A 20,743-nucleotide genomic window follows, 5' to 3' on the forward strand; every position below is an offset into this window, starting at 1 on the left:
CACTTGCTTCTTCCTCAATATTATCATCAACTTCTTCATTATTTCCAACAACCTCATTGTCTCCCACCACGTCCCTAGATGCACCCGGAAATAAGACTTCTCTATCCGCCCAACTAGGCAAAGGACAAGATGGATCAAGGAGTCCTTGCCTAGCTAGATGTAGGAGGGGTGGATATTGAGCCAAATACGCATTTTTCCGATCTTCATGGGCTTGCTTGTGAATTGCTTGCATGAGAAGAGTCACATAGTCTTTCCCAATTTCAATTCCTTCCGGCTTGAACTCTTCATACTCAAAGGGGTAAGGTGGTATGACAATGGAAGAGGAGGGAGCTTCAAGATCACCCTTTTGTTGTTGAATGATATACTCGGCTTCTTCGGAAAGGGGAAGTAGATAATTGGTCCGGTGGACGCTTAGGCGACAAATCTTCGAGGGCAAGGTGAACGATCTAGCTTCACTAGTTAGCCATCCATACTTAGTGTCAAGGGGGTTTTGAGCAACCCACTTGAACTTGTGAATCATAATATGCATATCAATAAGATGTCCACCTTCCTTTGCTTTGTACTTGCTATCCTTATTGAAGTTAGGATCAAAGTGCTTAGCTAGGACCGTGATTAGGCCGCCATTGACAATAACGGTCGTGCCCTTCTTCTCATTATCAACATTTAAGCCATCTATCTACCAAGAGCCTCAAAGAATTGTAAGGCTTGGTATGAATTCTTCCGATATTCAAAGCCGATTCAAGGAGAATAAAATCAAGTCTTGTGAAATGATTGGTGTCTTTCCTAGCAATTATGGTATTTCCCACAACCTTGTGCCATACTCTTATGCCCGGATGATGGACCAAAAGAGCACGACATGCATGAAAATCCTCAAATTTCTTCCCGGAGATTGCCTCCCAAAGAGGCTCGGGGTCATACTTTCCATAATGCTTAAGATAACTCGATTCATCACTAAGACCCAAAATTTCACCTAATTCCGTAAAGGTAATGCGTCTACTAACATTAGCTAGACGAAACTCGAGATTTTCTCTATTCTCAACTTTGGTGACTTTCAAAGAACTTAAAAATTCCAAGACAAGGGAGGGGTATGTCAATTCCTTTGTTTCAAATAATTTCTTCAACCCCATGGCTTTGAAAAAGGCTTTTGTTTGTTCAAGAACACCCAATTTTTCCAAGGTATCTTCACATATGAATTTGGTGGATTGAATAGATTTCATAGCAAACTTGACAAAGGTATTTCTATGGGTATCGGAAATAAAAGTTACCTCCGGATAATGCAAAAGTTGATTAATTACCGGAGTAGAAGATGTTGATGGTCCCATAGAAGGTTGTTGTTGTTGTTGCTGATATACGATTAATTTACTTCTAATTCCCTTTTTCTTTTATGCATACCGACTCGTATCGAGTCGGTTTCGGGTGTTTTTCCTTGCGTTTTGTGCCCAATTCCCGTACTTGTCACCTTGTGCATCCTTTTGTAGGAAACGGCCCAAGTATGGAGGAATTGGGGCAAGAAAGGCACCCCATTGCCTTTACATGAAGAATAGGTGAAGAAATGAAGAAGAGTGTGTTTTGCCGGTCAACCGGCAGCCGGTCTAGCCACCGGCAAAACACATCCCAAGGAATTACTCAAGAATTTGAAGAAAAGCTGAAGAAAGTGTTTTGCCGGCAGGCCGGCAGCCGGCCCACCGGTAAAACACAGCAATTGGAATTAATTGAAGAATTTGGTGAAAAAAAGCTTGACTCGCTCGCCGGTAGGAGCACCGGCACCGGTCAACCGACATTACGCACCATAAAGAAGAAGAAGAAGTCTTGAAGAAGGTGTTTTTTTGCGGCAGGCCGAAGAACCGCCCACCGCAAAAACACGGATGCGGACATTTTAAATCTTTGCACGGTTTTGCCGGTAGGAGAACCGGCTGCCGGTGAACCGGCAAAACGCAGCAGACGGGATTTGGGCTTTTCTTCCCCTTTTCTTCCTAATCTTGTACAAGCCTATAAATACCCCCTCTTAAACCCTTTTGTACAAACAACCCTAGATCGAGAATAATTACCCTTTCAAGCTTAAAACTTTGTTAATCTCTTAGTTAATCTTTCCTTAATTAGAGAAGTTCTTCAATCAATTAGTGATTGAATTTGGGTTTGTAAGAAGATTGAAGGATTTCCTTCTTTATTATTACTATCCAAATTCCTCTTTCACTATTTTGTTGGTATTAATTCTCTCCCTAATTTCATTTGTTTACATTTTGTTCTTCTTTTATGTTTGTTTGATTGTTTATGTTAAAATTGTTGTTGTTGTTGTTTGTTGTTGTTATTTTCATCATTGTTCATCCTTTCATTGTTCATCTTTCCTTTGTTTCTCTTTCATTTGTTCATCCTTGGGTAGTTGTCCTCAAAGACTTAATCTTTGAGTTGATTTGGTTAAAGATTGTGTCTTTTAGTTTAATCAACCTTGTTATTAGATTAAATCATCTTTCCTTACACCTATTGTTAGATTGTTGCATGTTTAGTAGTAAATTTCATCTTCCCACCATGTTTGTGACCAAAGTTTCCATCTTTATTGTTTATTTTGCAATTAGGACCATGATTAGTGAGTAATCCTCCACTAGGGCTCGGTTTGACCCAACATGAGTAATTTCACTAATTGAATTTCATAAAGGCTAATTATTTGGGGAAATTGGTGAGGGTAGGTTAGAGGATTGACTTTGTTTATGGGTTGACTTTTGGGTAGTGTCGATTTACGACCCTTGACCACCAACGAGAGTTGGTTAGGTTGTGATTTGGATACCCGAGAGTTGACCCTATTGTTGACCTTGGTTGAGACCGAAAGGGAGAACCGGGGTAGGACACCTCTAATCTAGCGTTTGAAATCGACCCTCGAGAGAGGGAGTGGGATGACCCGGGAATTGATGGGGCTTAATGACCTTAGCAAATAACCGGACTACCTTGGGAAAAAGCATGTTTTTGGGGTAGTTGGGTATTGGGTTAAGGATTCCGACCTTCGAACCCGAGAGGGGGGTTGGTGGGTAGTACTAGTGTCCTATTTCGAACCCGAGAGGGGGGTCTTAGGCGAATTAGAGTCGTCACCTCCTCACCTAACTACCCTTGTGATTAGCCAAGAGATTTGATTGTGTGGAATTACGAATTGTTTGGGAAGAACCGAGTCTTAGGTTTTTTTTTAAATCATTTGAATTACATCCATTTAGTTTATCTTGCTTTTTCTCCTATTTTCTTTATTTAGTTGTTTTACCTTGTTGTTGGTAGTTCTAGTATAACCTTCTCCCGTTATTGTCGACTTAGCTAAACCATAGAGTTAAAATGATTAGTAGTCTTCCTTGCTCCTTGTGGGATCGACCCTTAATAGTGTACAACGATAAAATCGTGCACTTGCGAGGTATAGCTTGATACCATCAAGTTTTTGGCGCCGTTGCCGGGGAGTTTGGCTAGATATTAATTGTTTTTGTTCTTGTTTAGACTAAGTCTTTTGTTTCTAATCCCTCTCTTGAGTGTGTAGGATTTCTTGCATGGTTAGGAGAGCTCAAAGAGGTCAACCAATACGTCCGATTGACCACGAGATCGAAGCAACCGCGAGAAGACTAAATTCGCTCCGTAGAAGAGGGCTTATAGAAACACCGATTCCTCAAGAAAATCCAGTAATTGAGAACCTTCAAGAAGAACCACGGGTCTTTGAAACTTTCGAAAATCCTTTTGCAACACCGGAAACGGAAGTAACAATGGCCGCGGTTCCTATGAGAGATAACTTGGCTCCGAAAAAAGTGGTCAATCCGAGTATTGTGAAGCCACCTATTCAAGCCAACAATTTTGATGTGAAAGCCACCTTGCTACAACTTGTCCAAGGGAACCAATTCGGAGGGGGAGCCACCGAAAACCCCAACGAGCATCTCAACGAGTTCTTGGATAGTTGTGACATGTTCAAGGCCAATGGAGTCACGGAAGATGCCGTACGCCTTAGGCTTTTCCCTTACTCTTTGAGGGGAAGTGCCAAGGAGTGGCTTAAAAGTTGTGAACCCGACTCTCTTCGGACTTGGGACGATGTCTCTAAGGCTTTTCTCAACAAGTATTTCCCACCCCAACGAACCGCAAGAATCAAGAGTGAGCTCCAAGGGCTCACCCAACAAGAAGATGAGACCCTTTATGAAGCATGGGAGAGGTACAAGGGCCTCCAAAGGCTATGTCCTCACCACGGTATTAGGGATGATGAGCTCATCAACAATTTCTATGAAGGGTTAAACAATGAGATGAAGATGAACCTTGATTCCGGCTCGGGGAAGGGAGCTTTGGATAAGATAGACCACAAGACGGCGAAAGAGCTTATTGAAGAAATGGCTTCTCGTACCTTTCATTGGAACAATGATAGGCACAAAAGGAAAGGAAAGTCAACGGTCGAATCGGCCAACAATGTGGAAGTGAAGGAGATGATAGAAGAGCTTAAGCAACAAGTTGCTTTGATGAGCTCAAGCAAAACATCTAGCAATTCTTCTATGAGGAACCAAGTCTATAATTGTGAGCTTTGTGGAGACCAAGGACACCCACCCAATGAGTGTCCTTTGGTGGTTGGAGATGGCAATTGTATGGAGCAAGTGAACGGGATATGGGAGTCTAGTCCGGCCAAGCAAGCATTTAACAACAACCAATATCACCCCGGATTGAGAGCCCACCCAAACTTCTCTTATGGCTCTCAAAATGTCCAAAACCCAACCTTCCAACAAAAGTCACAACTACCAAACTTCCAAACTCAAAAACAAAACACAACATTTAATCAAGGTCCACCGGGTTTCCAAGGATGAACTTTCCAACCTAGACAACAATTTCAATCACTTAACCCACCAACCACCCAACCATTCCAACAAACCACCCAACCTTTCCAACAAAATTTCCAACCATTCCAACAACCCACCCAACCAAAGTCAAACATGGAACTCATGATGGAACAAATGATGACTCATCAAACACAATTCATCAACCATGCCACCCAAAAACAAGAAGAGACAACCACATCCATCAACCAACTTAGAACCCAAATGCAAGCCTCTCAACGAATGACGGACAACCAAATCTCCCAATTGGCTACCCAAATGAGCCAACTACAAGCCTCCCAAGGTAAATTCCCGGGTAAAACCGAGGAAAATCTGAAAACCATGAATGCTATTCACTTGAGGAGTGGTAGAGATTTGGAAGACCGGGAATTTGTCAAGAAAAGGAAGAGTAGTAGACCGGGTAATGTCATTGAACCTCAAATTGTGGTTGAACCTCCTAAGGTAATTGAAGAAAAGGAGGGAAAAGATGAGCTTGTGGAAATTGTTGTGGAAACTCCAAGAGTGATTGATGAACCAACAAGGGTAGTTGAAGAGCCTCAACAACAAGTGGTAAGAACTTATGTACCACCGGTTCCCTTTCCACAAAGGTTGGCAAGAGCCAAACTTGAACAAAAGTATTGGAAGTTCATGGATATGATGAAGGGTATCAACATTACTATGCCTTTCATTGATGCCGTAAAGGAGATTCCAAGCTATGGAAAGTTCTTGAAGGAGCTCATCTCAAACAAAAACTCCTTGAGCCCGACAACTACGGTGAACTTATCCAAGGAGTGTAGTGCAATTCTCATGAATGAGGCTCCTCAAAAGCTGAAGAGACCCGGGGAGCTTTTCCATACCTTGTAAGATTGGGACCGTGCACATTGAGAGGGCTTTGTGTGATTTGGGGGCTAGCATTAGTCTTATGCCCCTCAAAATTTTCAAGAAGTTGAAAGGTTATGAGCTTTCACCAACAAGGGTTTCTCTCCAACTTGCGGATAGGTCGGTAAGATACCCAATTGGTCTTGTGGAGGATGTCCCACTCAAGGTGGGCAAACTTGCATTTCCATGTGACTTCTATGTAATGGACATCCCCGAAGACTCAAATATTCCCATCATATTGGGGCGCCCATGCCTTGCTACGGGGGGTGCCATGATTGATGTGAAGAATGGGAAGCTTTCCTTACAAGTGGGTGAAGATAAGGTTGAATTCTCCTTGAACAAGGCTATGAAAGAGCCTTCGGAAGAAAAGTCTTGTTATATGATTGATGTGGTAGAAGAATGGGTTGATGTGAAGAAGTTTGATGAAGACAAGGGTTTGCAAGGGTTCCTTGAGGGCAAGGTAAAAGATTGCAAGGAACACCGGGAATATGCTTTAGCTATGGAAGCTACAATTGAAGAAGACCCGGACAAAGAATTTGAAAGCTTGAGAGGAGATGGTAAAAAAGAGGAGAGATCCACGCCTCCTCAAGTGGAGTTGAAACCTCTTCCCTCTACTCTTAAACATGCTTTCCTTGGCCCTAATGATACTTACCCTATTATTGTCAATAGTGCACTCAATGACACCGAACTTCAAAAATTACTTGATGTTGTGAGAAAGTACAAGGATGTCATTGGGTACTCAATTGATGATATTAAGGGGATTAGCCCTTCTTTTTGCACCCATCGCATTCACTTGGAGGATGAGAGTGCATCTTCCATTGAGCCTCAACGCCGCCTTAACCCCGCTATGAAAGAAGTGGTTAGGAAGGAGGTGTTGAAGCTTTATGATGCAAGCATAATTTACCCTATCTCCGATAGTGCATGGGTGAGCCCGGTGCATGTTGTGCCAAAGAAGGGCGGGGTCACGGTAGTCACCAATGATAAGAATGAATTAATTCCAACAAGAGTCACAACCGGGTGGAGAATGTGTATAGACTATAGGCGCCTCAACAAGGCAACTAGGAAAGACCATTTCCCCCTCCCTTTCCTTGACCAAATGTTGGAAAGACTTGCCCAACATTCTCATTTTTGCTACCTTGATGGGTTTTCGGGGTTTTTCCAAATCCCGATTCACCCTAATGACCAAGAAAAGACCACATTCACGTGCCCATTTGGCACCTTTGCTTATAGGCGCATGCCCTTTGGGCTTTGCAATGCGCCGGCCACATTTCAAAGATGCATGCTAGCTAGATTTTCCGAATATGTTGAGAATATCATGGAGGTGTTTATGGACGATTTCTCCGTCGTAGGCACCTCATTTGATGGATGTCTAGCTAATTTGGGTAAGGTCTTGAAAAGATGTCAAGAAAGTGGTCTAGTCTTGAATTGGGAGAAATGTCACTTCATGGTGACATCCGGGGTTGTCTTGGGTCATGTAGTGTCAAGTAAAGGCTTGGAAGTTGATCAAGCCAAGATAGAAGTGATTAAAACTTTACCCCCTCCCACTAATGTTAAAGGAATTAGAAGTTTTCTTGGGCATGCCGGTTTTTACCGGAGATTTATCAAGGATTTTTCTTTGATTGCCCGACCTTTAACATTGTTGCTTGGAAAAGATGTGCCATTTGAATTTACTAATGAGTGTTTGGATGCTTTCAATAGGTTGAAGGAAGCTCTCATCACCGCTCCAATCATGCAACCTCCCACTTGGGGAGAACCTTTTGAGTTGATGTGCGATGCTAGTGATGTAGCGGTGGGAGCGGTGCTTGGACAAAGGAAGAATGGTAAACTTCATGCCATATATTATGCAAGCAAGACCTTGGATGAAGCTCAATCACACTACACCACCACCGAGAAGGAGCTTTTGGCGGTCATATATGCCATGAACAAGTTTCGTTCTTATTTGGTGGGCTCTAAGGTAATTGTACACACCGATCACACGGCATTGAGGCACTTGCTAATCAAGAAGGAGTCAAAACCACGCTTGATTCGGTGGATACTTTTGCTACAAGAGTTTGATATTGATATTCGAGACAAGAAGGGTGTGGAAAATGTGGTAGCCGATCATCTTTCTCGGCTACTCCATGTCAAGGATAAGGATGGATTGCCAATTGATGATACATTACCGGATGATCAACTATTCGCACTAGCTTTGATGGATACCCCGTGGTACGCGGACTATGTAAATTATTTGGTATCCGGGGTCATTCCACACGGTTATGATTCCCATAAGAGAAAGAAATTCTTCCATGACCTTAAGCAATATTTTTGGGAAGAACCGTGCCTCTACAAGGCTTGTGCCGACGGGATAATTAGAAGATGCATCCCGAATGAAGAAGTCCAACCCATAATCTCTCATTGCCATGACATGCCAAGTGGAGGGCATGGTATTTCACGAAAAACCGCCGCAAGGGTGCTCCAATGTGGATTCTTTTGGCCTTACCTATTCCATGATGTGGCCACCTACGTCAAGAAGTGTGACAAGTGTCAAAGAAGTGGTAACATTTCTAAGAGGCATGAAATGCCAATGAACTACATACTTGAAGTGGAGGTATTCGATATATGGGGCATTGACTATCAAGGCCCTTTTCCCTCATCAAATGGGAATGAGTATATCCTTGTTGCGGTGGACTACGTGAGCAAATGGGTGGAAGCAATCCCAACAAAGACTTGTGACGCAAAATCGGTGACCAAACTCATGGAGACAATCATATTCCCACGGTTTGGAGTTCCACGAATTGTGATTAGTGACCGTGGAACTCATTTCCGGGAAAGGACTCTTGATGCTCTACTCAAGAAGCATGGGGTGCAACATAGGCGGAGTCTTGCCTATCACCCACAAGCTAACGGCCAAGCCGAAATCTCTAACCGTGAAATCAAGATGATCCTTGAAAAGACCGTGAGCCGGTCAAGGAAAGATTGGTCTACCAAGCTCAATGATGCATTGTGGGCTTACCGGACCGCTTTCAAAACACCAATAGGAACTTCACCGTTCCGGTTGGTGTACGGGAAGCCTTGTCATTTACCGGTTGAGTTGGAGCACAAGGCGCATTGGGCCATCCGACTCCTTAACTTTAACTTGAAGAGCGCCGGAGAGAAGCGGCTACTTGACCTCAATGAGCTTGAAGAATTTAGACTAGAGGCTTATGAGAGCTCTAGATTGTATAAGGAGAGGACCAAAAGATTCCATGACAAGGCCATCCTCCGGAGAGAGTTCAAGGAGGGAGAGTTGGTTCTCCTTTTTAACTCAAGGTTCAAGTTGTTTGCGGGAAAGCTCAAGTCTAAGTGGTCGGGACCCTTCACCGTGGTCCGAGTCTTTCCACATGGCGCTGTTGAAATATCCGATGGAGATCAATCCTTCAAGGTGAACGGGCAAAGGCTCAAGCACTACATTGCCGGAACCCCTATCATCAAGAATGTGAGCTCCATTGCTACCTACCTTCAAAATTATTGATTGTTATTCATAACTCCGTTGAGCTTACGACATAAAACAAGGGCGCTTCATGGGAGGCAACCCATGCATCTTTGTATATAACTTGCATTCTAGACTAGTAGTGAGAGATTTGGAGTCGTATTTTGTCTATTTGGATTGGTGATGGAGGTCACTTTTGAAGATCACAAGCATTATTTTCATTGACCCGAAACCCCGACATCATGCGTCGAAGTAATTGAGGAAAACAAGAATCCCGTGGTCAATGAAAAAGCTCAAAGTTGAGTTGAAGAAAAATTGAGCAAATATGAAGAACACAACGAAAAATAGCTGTGTGTTGTGTTTTGCGGTGGACGGCACCGGTGGTCCACCGTAGCGAGGCCAAGCAGAATTTTTGAAAATTGAAGTAGTGGTGTGTTTTTGCGGGAGGCCGCATCCGCTCACCAAGCATAACACACCGGCAAGGCAGAAAACACGAAGAATTGGTAAAGAGGAGTGTTTTTTGCCGGCAGGCCAGCAACCGGCCCACCGGTAAAACACTCATACTTTGAAGTCGGGAAATTGGAATTTTGAGTGAGGAGTGTGTTTTCACGGAGGGGCAAGAGCCGACTCACCGCGAACACACCGGTATTTGGGGAAATAAGTTGAGAGGAGTGATTTGCCGGTGGACCGGCAGCCGGTTGGTCCACCGGCAGCGAGGTCAAAGATCTTGAAGGAGAAATTCGAAAAATAGAAAATTGGGAAGTGCGTTTTACCGGCAGACCGGCTGCCGGTTCGCCAACCGGCAAAACACATCTACAGACGCAAATTAAAACACGATACCCCCTTTTCTCCTCATTTCATTTCTTCTTTCTTCCTTCTTCAATCCTCCATTATTTTTCCCCCTTTTCAACCCTAACTCCACCAAAACTCAATCAAACTCCCTCCAACCTTCACCAATCTCCTCTAATCATCAAGATGGCCGGAAGAAGAACAAGGGCGGACATTGCTAGAGATCAAGCCGATTTGATTGCTCGAGCCGCAACCGATACTTACCCCGATCCGGACTTTCCCACTGTCGAGTTTACCACACCTACGCAGAAGGGTAAGTTTATTCTCTTTAAAAATCGTCCCCTCACCCCTACTAAGTTCCTTCATCATCCGTCTTTGTCTACCCTTGGGATTGCTAGGGAGACGGAAGCTTTGTTTACGGGGTGTGGTATGAGGGGCATATTTTCCATGCATGAGTACACTTACCCCCGGATTACATGGGAATTTTTGAGTAGTCTTAAGATTACCAAACACCGGCAAACGAACATGGTGGCCACTCTTAGCTTTAGACTAATGAACCGGGAACACAACATCACTTTGGGTCGGTTGGCTCAAATTTTTGGGCTAGAAAATGCGGCGTCGCATACCCCACCCGCTGATTTTCACTACTCCCGTGTTTGGAGGGCGATTTCGGGCCTTGATGATCAAGTTGGGGTGAAAAGGCCCGCGATGAGTTGCCACAATCCCGTCATTCGGGTGTGGAATAGATGTATGGGGTGCACCGTTCTTGCGGTGGATGAACCTTGGGTGTTTAGGACCCACGAGCTTGAAATATTAGGGTCCTACTTGTTCACGAAACCCACCCCCTTCCGAATTAATGCGGCTCACTACCTCGCCCTTAACCTATCCAAAATTGCAAGTTCTCCGGGGCACAAGGTCCCGATACATGTGGGTGGCATGATCACCCGAATTGCCCGTAACATGGACCGTCCGGTTGACCTTTCCACGATGAATTGGATACCCGGGGACACCTACTTGACAAAGCACTACATGGCCACCAAGCTTGAGTGGTTCAAGGTGAACCCCGTTGACGATCTTGAATATTGGCAAATTAATCACAAGAACTCAATCCGGCTTCCAAATGTTACCGCGGTAAAAATTGAAAAGGACAAAGAGTTCTATCTCCTTGATATTGAAGAAGACCCTCCCGCCGACCAACCTCCTCCCAATATTCCACGGGTTTATTCTAGGGACCGTAGACGCGACACTCCCTCCTCCCTACGATACGCCGCACCTCAAACTCACCAACCACCACCATGGCAATTTCAACAAGGGGAGGCCTCCTCCTCGGGCCAACCTACTTATCCACCCTTACCTCCATCTCTCACCGAATGGATGGAGAGGATGGACATTGCCACGGCGAAGGCCGCTAGTGAGAGGGACGTGTTGGGGAGAAAGTTGGACCGGATATACTATGATCAAGCTACCGGTACTTATCCCATCTATGATGATTTTTGTCGACGGGATTACGTGGGCTATGAGGACCCTCACCCCTCTTATTTCACTTGGCCCGATGGGAACTACCCAAAGGATGGGAGTATGGTCCGCGGAGGCTTTAACCTCCAACCGGACTACTTTGCGCGACCCGTTTTCCCGCCTATGCCCGAGTCTAGACCGGAGGGGCATGATGCCCAATGGTTAGGGGGAGTTCGGCCTTATTTTGCTAGTGATACGGGTGCGTTGGGTTCCGGTGGTGGTTTCACGGGAGGAGATAGCGGCGTGATGAATATGAGTGGTGATTTCACGGGTGGTTTCCCGGGTGTCGGCGGTAGTGGAGGTAATTTTACCTTCAACCCCGATGATTTGATTCAAGGCTCCGACTTTACTACCGGAGACAACAATGATGAAGATGATGATGATGTGATGGGGTCTTAGTCCCAAGAGGCCGAGTTGATGGCCTATTATTACTCCCTTTTCAATCCAAAGCCTTTGGTATCCTCCTCATAATCAATCCAAATGACAAGTACGATCTCTCCCTTTTATCCAAATTCTCTCCTTCACGTTTAATTTTCGCATGCATTTAGTTGATAATTCATTTAGTTGCATCATATAGGATTGCATTAGATTTCAATTTTGTAATATATTGTCACATTTAGTAATTGCATTCACTTAGCATAATTTGCATTGTCATTTCAATTTTGCATATAGAATAGAGCATGCATTGCATTTTCAAAATAAAAACCAACTAAAAATTGAAAAATGACAAAAACCACCAAAAACATGTTAATTTATTTCACTAATATGCCCTCCCATGTCTATAAATAAGTGTGGGGAGGGCCTAAAAAAAAATATGTCTTTTAATTTGTAATCCCTCCACACATTTATTTCCATTTGGAAGTAATGTAAATAAATAAGTGTGGGGAGGGAGTTCTCATATCAAAACCCAAAAATACGTCTTTTAAATTTTTCAAAACCAAAAATCATAAAAATATGTTATTTTGCCTTTGAAAAATCAAAAATCCATCAAAATATGTTCATTTCTTTTTGTTATTCACTCCCTATGCTTTTGTCCATTGAGGACAATGTACATCTCAAGTGTGGGGAGGGAAATATCCACTCTTGTGCATATTTGTTTATAATTGTAAATGTTTATAAATTAGATAAAATGCCTAAAAATTGAAAAATTTCTGAAAAATTCAAAAAAATTGCATTGTATATATATGTTTTGTCTAATCTTTTGGCTTGGCGCATTGACCACTTGAGGCAAAAGGGAGCTAGAAGACCGCTTGGTATAATCCTTCCTATCTCTTGCTCCTTTTACTATTCTTTCTTTTTGGTATCTTGCATACTTTGAAGGAGAATGGGAATTTTGTTGCTTTGGGTGTCTCCTTGGGAGACCGTTTGGAATTTTGGTGTTGATGTGCTGCTAGGTTTAGCCAATTTGTTGCACGTTTCATTTCATGTTTGTTTAAATTTCCGCATGCATTTGTTCACATGTAAATACTTGTTGCATTTCTTTCTTTTTGCATTAAGTTTGTAAATAAGTTTTTAAGAAAGAGCATGGTCAAAGGAAGGGAACCAAGTACCCCCATGATGAACTAATGTGCCCAATTGTGCCTTTCCCCTCCTCGTGACTCGCACCCGTGGCCTCTTAGTTAGCCGAGGAAGGAGGGCTTGACCAATGAGTTTAGACCGATCTTGTGAGACCTAGGGCCGTAGACTAGACCTTTGGCTCGACTTAGCTACTCAAAGGTAAGGGTAGAGCCTCCTAGGGCGGGTACATTCATACCCCGCCCTCATCTAGGTTCGAGAGTAGGTCTCCTCGCGAGACGTGTCACATCATTACGCACAAGTGTGTCGCATCGTCCTTAGATCATGAAATTGCATTGCATTTTTGTGCATACGATATGAAGCAAAAATCAGTTTATAATGAACCTCACATAGCCAAATAGCCTTGTTTTCTCCCCTACATCGTTTCCCTTTTTTATTCACCCCCTTTGAACTTAGCCTTTTCATTTGGCAAACCCACTTAAAATAGCTACATTCCCATAACCACCCGTCCTTAATCAAGAATTGGTCGGTTTTTGTAGTTGTGTTGTAGGAGGTGATTTGGGTCGTGATGGTGGATAGTACACATATCCATTTGGGTCGGAATTTGGTATGGTTTGGCTTTATATATAAATAAGAGGTTTTGAGAAAAAAAAAAAAGAAATGAAAAAACAAAATAGAAAAGTGAAAAGTCATGAAAAATCAAAAAAATGAGTTGTGTTGTATATATTTGTTTGTTGTCAAAAAAAAAAAAGAGAAAAAGGAAAGCAACACCCCTACTCATCATTTAAAGGGGTAGAAAAAGCCGTTGCTAAATAAAAAGGGGCAAATTGATGTTTTTCCAAAGATGAGTCGGGTTTACACATTTTTTGCATGGCTTGGGAAACCGAGTTGTTGTTACGGTGTAGACGTTACCATTTGTTGAAAGAAAAGGAGTTTTATCAAAAATTTTCCTACTTGAGTTGGGTTTATGCAATTTTTGCATAGTTTTGGTCATCATTGCTATGTTAGGGCATAGACGTGTCTCATGTGTTGCAATAAGAGATGGGTTGTGATGTGTCGACATTTCTTGATTTGAGCTCCACATATCCAAACGGTGCTTGCACCAATCCCGTTTCGACCTACTCCTTAGCCCCGTCGTAACCCTTGCTTCATTGTTGTGTGCATTTCACCATTGTTTGCATTTCATTGGACATAGGACGGTTTTACACATTAGATTGCGGGCACGTTTTCGCTAGTTGAGTTAGTTGAGTGATTTTGGTTACCTTTTGTCACAAAAAATCACCTTGTTCTTTCATTGAGTGACGAGTGAAAACCGTGAGGATGTCGTTGCCTTGGTCCTCTTAGTCATGGGTCCTTTGGTTGAATCTTGTGTCGGTTTTGTAATTCTCGGCGGGCTTGCCTTTCTTCCCTTTCCCCGCTCTTGAATTTGTTTATTGAGCATTGGTCACACAAGGGTTGCTTTTGTCACATTTAGGGGGTTGGCACCTCAATTGGCACTTCTGAGACGGTACTCCCGACTGAGACCATGTTTTGTTGGTTGAAAAATCCGACCACTTAGATGAGGAAAGTGGATCATTTTGTTAGATGCATTCTATTTGTTGACTACGTGCTTTCATGATGAATGTGTCAAAAGTTTTGTAGCAAGACCCAACTTGCCTTGCAATAGGGCACTCTCCCCTCATGGGTGTCAAATTGTGAGTTGAAGGGGCGTTGAGTGCGCTAATACTCGATCGGCTTTAGTAGTAGTTTAGTTGAGTGATGCTTATATTGTGCATCCACTCTCCGTATCTATCATAATGCTTTGTACATTTGGTTTAGGGACTTAGTCGGGGACGAGTAAGGCTTAAGTGTGGGGAGGTTTGATATACGATTAATTTACTTCTAATTCCCTTTTTCTTTTATGCATACCGACTCGTATCGAGTCGGTTTCGGGTGTTTTTCCTTGCGTTTTGTGCCCAATTCCCGTACTTGTCACCTTGTGCATCCTTTTGTAGGAAACGGCCCAAGTATGGAGGAATTGGGGCAAGAAAGGCACCCCATTGCCTTTACATGAAGAATAGGTGAAGAAATGAAGAAGAGTGTGTTTTGCCGGTCAACCGGCAGCCGGTCTAGCCACCGGCAAAACACATCCCAAGGAATTACTCAAGAATTTGAAGAAAAGCTGAAGAAAGTGTTTTGCCGGCAGGCCGGCAGCCGGCCCACCGGTAAAACACAGCAAGTGGAATTAATTGAAGAATTTGGTGAAAAACAAGCTTGACCTCGCTGCCGGTAGGAGCACCGGCAGCCGGTCAACCGACATTACGCACCATAAAGAAGAAGAAGAAGTCTTGAAGAAGGTGTTTTGCCGGCAGGCCGGCAACCGGCCCACCGGCAAAACACAGATGCCAGACATTTTAAATCTTTGCACGGTTTTGCCGGTAGGAGCACCGGCTGCCGGTGAACCGGCAAAACGCAGCAGACGGGATTTGTGCTTTTCTTCCCCTTTTCTTCCTAATCTTGTACAAGCCTATAAATACCCCCTCTTAAACCCTTTTGTACAAACAACCCTAGATCGAGAATAATTACCCTTTCAAGCTTAAAACTTTGTTAATCTCTTAGTTAATCTTTCCTTAATTAGAGAAGTTCTTCAATCAATTAGTGATTGAATTTGGGTTTGTAAGAAGATTGAAGGATTTCCTTCTTTATTATTTCTATCCAAATTCCTCTTTCACTATTTTGTTGGTATTAATTCTCTCCCTAATTTCATTTGTTTACATTTTGTTCTTCTTTTATGTTTGTTTGATTGTTTATGTTAAAATTGTTGTTGTTGTTGTTTGTTGTTGTTACTTTCATCATTGTTCATCCTTTCATTGTTCATCTTTCCTTTGTTTCTCTTTCATTTGTTCATCCTTGGGTAGTTGTCCTCAAAGACTTAATCTTTGAGTTGATTTGGTTAAAGATTGTGTCTTTTAGTTTAATCAACCTTGTTATTAGATTAAATCATCTTTCCTTACACCTATTGTTAGATTGTTGCATGTTTAGTAGTAAATTTCATCTTCCCACCATGTTTGTGACCAAAGTTTCCATCTTTATTGTTTATTTTGCAATTAGGACCATGATTAGTGAGTAATCCTCCACTAGGGCTCGGTTTGACCCAACATGAGTAATTTCACTAATTGAATTTCATAAAGGCTAATTATTTGGGGAAATTGGTGAGGGTAGGTTAGAGGATTGACTTTGTTTATGGGTTGACTTTTGGGTAGTGTCGATTTACGACCCTTGACCACCAACGAGAGTTGGTTAGGTTGTGATTTGGATACCCGAGAGTTGACCCTATTGTTGACCTTGGTTGAGACCGAAAGGGAGAACCGGGGTAGGACACCTCTAATCTAGCGTTTGAAATCGACCCTCGAGAGAGGGAGTGGGATGACCCGGGAATTGATGGGGCTTAATGACCTTAGCAAATAACCGGACTACCTTGGGAAAATGCATGTTTTTGGGGTAGTTGGGTATTGGGTTAAGGATTCCGACCTTCGAACCCGAGAGGGGGGTTGGTGGGTAGTACTAGTGTCCTATTTCGAACCCGAGAGGGGGGTCTTAGGCGAATTAGAGTCGTCACCTCCTCACCTAACTACCCTTGTGATTAGCCAAGAGATTTGATTGTGTGGAATTACGAATTGTTTGGGAAGAACCGAGTCTTAGGTTTTTTTTTAAATCATTTGAATTACATCCATTTAGTTTATCTTGCTTTTTCTCCTATTTTCTTTATTTAGTTGTTTTACCTTTTTGTTGGTAGTTCTAGTATAACCTTCTCCCGTTATTGTCGACTTAGCTAAACCATAGAGTTAAAACGATTAGTAGTCTTCCTTGCTCCTTGTGGGATCGACCCTTAATAGTGTACAACGATAAAATCGTGCACTTGCGAGGTATAGCTTGATACCATCAGTTGCACTTCCAAGTTTGGTGTTGCCACCACCATAGCCAAAGCTTTCTTTGTTTGAAGAGCCTTTTGCCTTTGTGAGAGTGCCTTAGCCTTTGGTGCCTTTGTTGCCTTTGTTGCACCCTTAGTCCTTGCCATTGATGAGCTTAACCAATAAAAGAGTGAAAAATCTTCAATTTGTAGGATGCCCAAATCGATTTGAAGGTGAAAGGCTTTGCCTTTATGAAAACGAAAATTGACTCAAAGGTTGAAGATTTTGTTCTTGGTTTTGATTTTTGTTGAAGAAGGAGTGATTAATTTGTTGTTGGAAGGATGGTTTGATTTGTTTTTGTTGAATGTTGTTGAGGGTTTTTGTTTTTATGATGGAGAGGATGAGGGTTTTGATGTTGTGGGTAGTGTTTATGAATGAATGAATGAGTGAATGAAGGTGGGAGGGGTTTTAAAGAGGCCGAAAATTTCAAAACTGCAGGGGCAATCCGTGCGGATTAGGCTCAATCCGTGCGGATTCTGCTTCTTCTATCTTTGCAAAAACTCGCCTAAAGACAGGCGGATTTGGTACAATCCTCTCGGATTTGCTGAACACGGGACGGGCGGATTTCTCCAAAGACGGACGGATTTCTGTCCAGAGAAATTTGCTTGTTTTCCTCAGCTGTAAAGACGGGCGTCTTTTTCACAAGACGGACGGATTCTTCGAGACGGGCGGATTTTCAGAAATCCGCTCGGATTCTTTAACAGTCAAGAAAATTTCAAAATTCAGCTCAATTCAAGACGGGCGTCTTTTCTGCAGGACGCTCGGATTGCATAAGACGGGCGGATTCTTGGGAATCCGCTCGGATTCTTCCCCTATGTACACGGATTTGATTCCACCCGTGCACGCGCATTCCCTTTATCATTCTTCCATTCTTTCTTTCAAGTCTTGTGTTCTTCATTGTGGGGGCACTACTAAGGCATGGATAGCCTAGGCAATTGCCATCCCCACACTAAGGTAAAGCACTACACATCAATTGAAATTGTCAGTCCCTCCCTCACTTCTCTCTTACATGACAATTATTTTGATCAAAGTAAATAAAAATCCAAAGATGACAAAAATGCAATACAAGAATTGAAATGCAAGTTAGGGAGTTAGAAATATTTACAAGTGGTGGTTTAGGGAGGACTCCACCAAACTCTCATTCTTGATGAGATGTCAAGGGGGCATGTTCAAGGTGTTGTTGATGTTGCTCAACACCTTGAAAAAGTAATCAAAAGCTTGTTCATTATTATGGTAGAGGTCTTCAATAGACCGTGGCCCTTGTTGTTGATCATGATCGATGGCATGTCCAATGTAGGGATTAAAAATCCCTTCAAATTCGTCGTCCCAAAGACCACAAACTTCATTGAGTTGCTCATTGAAAATCTCTTGCTTAGATGGAGACAACTCTCCCAATTTCTTCTCTTGGCCAATGAGGCCATCCTCTTCTTCCTTGGTTGATTTTGATGAGCTTTGCAAGCTCTCCTTGTCACAATTCACTTGCTCTTTGAATGGAGCATCTTCAACTTTCTTCCTCCATTGGAGTTCCGATTTCTTCCTCTCATCTTTTCGGCTATAATGATCAATCATGAAACATGGCTCATGCAAATGAGGAGCTCTCATAGTCTTGTCAAGATTAAAAGTTATGCTTTCATCTCCCACTTCTAGAGTGAGCTCAACATGTTTCACATCAATCACCGCACCCGCGGTGTGTAGGAAAGGTCTTCCTAGGATGATTGGAATGTTGGAATCTTCCTCCATATCAACAATGACAAAGTCCACCGGGATGAAAAACTTCCCACCCGCACGGGGACATCTTCCCATATCCCTAACGGTGTCTTCGTCGATCTATCGGCCATTTGGAGTGTGATGTTGGTGCATTTAAGCTCTCCCATCCCCAACCTTTACTCACCGAGTACGGCATGACACTCACACTAGCCCCTAGATCACATAAGGCTTTGTTGATCGTCGTGTCGCCAATGGTACACGGTATTGAGAAGCTTCCCGGATCCTTTAACTTTGGAGGTGAACTCCCTTGAAGTATTGCACTACTCACCTTAGTGAAGGCGATAGTCTCAAGTTTCCGAATCGACTTCTTCTTTGTGAGGATATCTTTCATGTACTTCGCATAGGCCGGAACGTGGTTGATTAATTCCGTGAAAGGAATTGAGACTTCTAAATTCTTCACAATTTCCATGAACTTTCCAAGTTGATCATCAAATTTGGGCTTGGCTTGACGACTTGGAAAAGGAAGTCTAATCACAATGGGCTCCTTTTCTTTGGCCTTGTCTTCACTTTTCTTTGAACTTTCTTCTTTTGATGATTCTCCATCTTTGGAGTTTTGCACAATTTCTTCCTTTTCACTAGCTTCCACAACTTCATCCTCAACTTGCTTCTTCGGTGCTTCATACCTTGTACCACTTCTCAAGTGAATGGCACTAACCGTTTCATGTCTAGGGGGATTACTTTGAGGTGGTAATTGCCCCTTTTGTCTTTGTGAGCTTGAAGATGCTAGTTGAGTCAATTGTGTTTCCAACATCTTGGTGTGAGCTAGAATGTTGTTGATGGTGGTTTCTTTTGCTTGGCTATCTTTTTGCATTTGGGTGAAAAATTCTTGTTGATTCTTTTGCATTTGGAGGACCGCTTTTTGGACATCAAAACCTTGGTCATTTTGGTGATTGTATGGATTTTGATTTTGGTAACCTTTGTTTTGATTGTAAAAGGGTCTTTGGTTTTGGTTTCTCATGGGTGGTGGAGTGTATGTTGTTTGAGGGTATTGAACATTTTGGCTTTTGTATGAGAGATTTGGATGGAACTTGGTGTTTTCATTGTAAAAATTTGAATAAGGGGTACCACTTTTGTAAGCTTGGAAAGCATTCACTTGTTCGGTTGTTCACCTACACTCACTTGGGTCATGACCCAAAGTTCCACAATTCTCACATATCCCACTTGGGATTGATGAGGATGCCGTCATGGCATTAACATGATGCTTCGATGATTTTTCCTCAAGTCTAGCCATAGCTTGTTCAAACTTCAAGTTGATTGTGTCAATGTGAGCACTAAGTTGAGCACCCAATTGAGTAACGGAGTCCACTTCATGCTTTCCTCCTCTAGTAGCCTTGCGAGGTCTACTATATTGTGAGTTATGGACCGCCATTTCCTCAATCTAGTTCCATGTTTGATTGTCGTGAACTTCGGTGAACATTCCATTTGATCCCATATTGAGAATGTTCCTAGAATCTTCATATAAACCATTCCAAAATTGTTGCACCAAAAACCATTCGCTAAGTCCATGGTGAGGACATGAGCGACAAATACCTTTAAACCGCTCCCAAGCTTCATACAAAGACTCTTCATCCCTTTGCTTAAAACCCGTAATTTGAGCTCTTAGCATGTTGGTCTTTTCCGGTGGGTAGAATTTTTTGTAGAAAGCTAGAGCCAACTTCTTCCAAGAATCTATTCCAAGGGTGGCCTTATCAAGGCCCTTCAACCATTGCTTTGCGGTGCCGATTAAGGAAAAAGGAAATAAGACCCATCTAATTTGGTCTTGAGTCACGCCCGTTTGAGAGATAGCATCACAATAATCGCAAAAGGTTTCCATATGAGAATGAGGATCCTCACTAGGCATCCCCCCAAATTGGCTCCTCTCAACTAGTTGGATGAAGGCGGACTTGGCAATAACATTTCCGGTGAGATGTTGCGGTTTAGGAGTACCATTTGGTAGATTCCCCTCGGTGGGTACGGAGTGTGACGAGAATTTTGGCATTGTAGGTGGATTTTGTGGGGTATTGTGTAATGGGTTTTCTTCTCCTTCTATTGCGAAAGGATTGACAAACTCACTAGTGGGTTGAACAACT

At 42.8% G+C, this 20,743-nt stretch overlaps 2 non-coding genes across 2 annotated transcripts; one reads left to right on the top strand and one right to left on the bottom strand.

Annotated features, from left to right (window-relative positions):
• Window positions 1-4,097: 4,097 nt before the first annotated feature.
• LOC141635105 (small nucleolar RNA R71) lies at window positions 4,098-4,204 on the bottom strand. The gene has a single exon (XR_012539810.1). It is a non-coding gene; the product is annotated as a small nucleolar RNA R71 (small nucleolar RNA).
• Window positions 4,205-20,173: 15,969 nt separating this feature from the next.
• LOC141634716 (small nucleolar RNA R71) lies at window positions 20,174-20,280 on the top strand. The gene has a single exon (XR_012539441.1). It is a non-coding gene; the product is annotated as a small nucleolar RNA R71 (small nucleolar RNA).
• The last annotated feature ends 463 nt before the right edge of the window (window positions 20,281-20,743 follow it).

Source organism: Silene latifolia, chromosome Y (genome assembly GCF_048544455.1).
Source record: "Silene latifolia isolate original U9 population chromosome Y, ASM4854445v1, whole genome shotgun sequence".
Lineage (NCBI taxonomy): Eukaryota > Viridiplantae > Streptophyta > Magnoliopsida > Caryophyllales > Caryophyllaceae > Silene > Silene latifolia.